The following is a 3,711-nucleotide window of genomic DNA, read 5'->3' as shown; positions in this document are numbered from 1 at the left end:
GTGAAGAACATGTTTTGAATGCTTTAGGCGAGAATGGGTCTGTGGTCACCAGCATCTGGCCAATAATCTGATTATTTTATGTTCTACCATCAAACACTTCCAAAAGTTTAAAAAAGGCTATTGAACTGTATATTCTATTCTATATGGGAGTTATAAGATGTATTATAATAAATCAATGAAATAATCCTTTTCAAAGTTTATTTTGTGAGGAAAGTTTATTTCAGTCTACGTTTGAAGATAAGTATGGTGAGGGAATCCCGGTGGCTTCACAGTCAAAGTGCTTGGCTGCCAACTGATGGTTTGAACCCACCCAGCAGCAATGAGGGAGAAAGACCTGGAGATCCACTAATATAAATGCTATCCCTTGTTGTTGTTATTGTTGTTGTGAGATGCCACTGAGTCAGTTCTGACCCACATCAATCCTATGCACAAGAGAATGAAACATTGCCTAGCCCCTCACCATCCTCACAATTGCTCCCATGCCTGAGCCCACTTTTGCAGCCACTGAGTCAATCCATCTCTTTTAGGGCCTTCCACTTATTCACTGCTTCTCTCCTACACCAAGCATGATGCTCCTCTACAGGTCCTGGTCTCTCCTGACAACATGTCCAAAATCCTAAGTGGAAATTCTATACTATCACCTTAGTTTAAAATTAACTCAAGGGTGTCAAACACCATTTTTAAAAAAAACATTGCTTGTGGCCTCACAGAAGAGGAAAGATGGGGTAGAACTGGGGACAGGGGTCAGTAATATGCTTTTAAAGCTCCAGTCAGGATTCATTCTAGAAATGGAGAGAATCGAGCCACCGAAGTTCTAGTCTCAGCTTTTGTATCAGTTGCCCTAAAGTCCATGTGGACCCATGCAAACCCTATTTGTGTCAGAGGAGATGTGTGCTCCTTGAGGTTTCCGGTGGTGGGTTTTTCTGGGGTGCCTTTTTTTTCTGGGGTGCCTCTAGGGGAGCAAGAACCTCCAATGTTCTCCAAGAACCTCACCTGCAACTGAGATCTTAACTCTCTGAACCACCCAGGGATACCCTAGGCTCCAAGCAGTATCAAAGGTTTTAATTTATGATAATTATTTAAGCTCCTTATCTTAATCCCTGAATCATAAGTCACTAGGCTTGATAATAGTATATTTCCATATTTAAAGAACTAGTATTGGCCTGCAGTTTTTGTTGCAATGCTAGTAGTTTGGTTTGGGCTTTTGATTTATTTTATCACCAGCTGGAAATTATCTGCTCAGAGGTTCTAGGTGTTGGTCTTGGTTTTATACCTGTAAACTATATATAATGTATGTTGCCTAACATCCACATGAGTCTATTATTAGGTTAAATATTCTCCATTTCAGTTCGCACTTGTAGTTTTATTTCTTCACATTACTACATGTTTCCTTCTTAAATAGCCTTCCATTACCCAACATTCACACATTAGTGTAATATTCTGCACATGCACTCCTCTCACATGGCCTGCTCAGTTGTTCTCAGCTGCCAGCAAGGTGACCCCAACTCATGATGAACCCTGTACAACAGAGCAAAATAGTATCTGGTCCTGAGTCTTCTTTAAGATGGTTAGTATGCTCAAGTCCATTGGTGTAGTCTCTGAATGTTTTAAGAGTTTTCTAACCTAGGGGGTTCATCCTCCAGCACTGTATCTGTTGTAATCTACAAGGTTTTCATTAATTACTTTTCAGTAACCCATACCCAGCCATTTCCTCCTAGTCTATCTTAGTCTAGAAGCACCTTGGAAACATGCTTACCTTGGGTGACTTTGAAATACCTAGAGCTTATCTTCCAGCATCATAACATTATGTAAATGAGCATAATGACAAGATGACAGATGTCTGGATACTTCCTTGCTCTGAGTGAATGTGAGAGTTGGAGAGGTGAAGGTAATAGAGCCTGCACTAAGATATCAACCTATTTAAATGCTTGTTGCCAAACCACACGTTTGTTATTTCATATGTATAAAACGTGGATCAGGAGCCTCTCCTGTTCTCGGCTTTTATCTTATTTTTAAGCAAATTTTTTATTGCATTTGGCCCTTGACTACAATGCATTTAGAACTATTTTGGGATCTGGTCTGAACATACATTGTCTTCACCGTTCTTCTTAATTTTGGGATTTGTAGCTTGCTGAAAATATTTCCATATTGCATCAAGTCATTGACAAGAGTGATAGAGCACAAACAAAAGCCTGTATACACCTGTCTCCTTACGGATGTTAATTCATTAATCAGTCATCTTGGTTATGATTACTTTACACAGTAGTTCTCAACCTGTGTGTCACGACCCCTTTGGGGGTCAAATGACCCTTTCACAGGGATCGCCTGATTCATAACAGTAGCAAAATTACAGTTATGAAGTAGCAACAAAAATAATTTTATGGTTGGCGGATCACCACAGAAAGAGGAACTGTACTAAAGGGTCACGGCATTAGGAAGGTTGAGAACCATGGATTTAACACATTATGAATTAACTGATAGTCTTAGTGTTTTAGCCAAAGATGCAATTGCTTTGGGTTTGAAGTAATATCTCTTCATCTTTGTATACTTTATGCTAAACACAGTGCCAAGCCCAAAGAGGTACTTTGGAATACCTACTGGTTGGTAAAATGCTTGGGAGAATCTTTCATTCATAAATTTTCTCTAATCTCAAAGCTGTCATAGCCAGAACAGTCATTAGAAGCATGTTGTGACTCTTCTTTGTTTTTTTGGTGTGTTTTGTTATGAAGGAATTGTTTCTGGAGGACACTCCGTTTGGTAAAGGAGCGAGCTGCCAAAAACAGGAAGACCATCTGTGCGATGGATTGACACAATCGATTCAACAATGGGCTCTAACATAGCAATGCTTGCAAGGCTGGCTCAAGACTAAACAGTATTTTGTTCTTTTGTGCTTCAAGGTCTGTAAATTGGAACTGACTCAATGGCACCTAATAGCAACCACAAGGATATCACCAAAGACACCGTATGACTAAAGTCCAGAGAATGGCTCATTGAAAATATTATCATGAAGTCTGAATGTAGTAGTCTACAAAGCAAATGGTGCTTCTAGCACTCATTCTTACTGTTTCTTGGATTCCATTGCGTTCCTTTTAGGTGTTCACAGAACATAATTTTAACAATCTTTTCTAGGTACATTCTAAAGATCTACTCTACATTCACCAGTCAATGGTTTGTCTTTCTAGGATCTTTCATTCTTTGGCAGTTATTGACACACCACTCAATCGCTTTTGTCTCCTATAAAATTTTTCGTTTCTCCCTATATTTCAAAGATCAAAAAGAAAATCCAGGAATTGCATACACAAATATTCACAGCCCCTGAGATTTTGTTTAGGGTGCCCACAGACTGCTGGTTCACTTTGCCCGCAGTGAGTTTCCACTCTCAGGTCATTAACCTTGAGATGAACTAACATTTGTATCAGCCCATCAACTATGTCAAGATCACCATCATGATAATAAAACACAAACAACAGCAACAAAGCCCACAGGCACTGTGATAAGTACTTCCCAGGGTAATCTCACTAAATGTTTACAATCACCCAATGTATTAAGTAACCTGTGACTATCAGGTCAATTATGAATCATGCTGACCCTGTGTCAGGTCCATCTTTAAGAGGGCAGGTAGCCTCTCATCTTTCTCCTGTGGAATGGCTCGTGGGTTTGAGCTACACTTACCCCGTGGTACTTAACCTGCCTCTCATCTTTCTCCTGTGG

Source organism: Echinops telfairi, unplaced genomic scaffold, assembly GCF_000313985.2.
Source record: "Echinops telfairi isolate 266 unplaced genomic scaffold, ASM31398v2 ScPeMD7_7467;HRSCAF=8505_1, whole genome shotgun sequence".
Taxonomy (NCBI): Eukaryota; Metazoa; Chordata; class Mammalia; order Afrosoricida; family Tenrecidae; genus Echinops; species Echinops telfairi.
Note: the sequence above shows the minus strand (reverse complement) of the source record.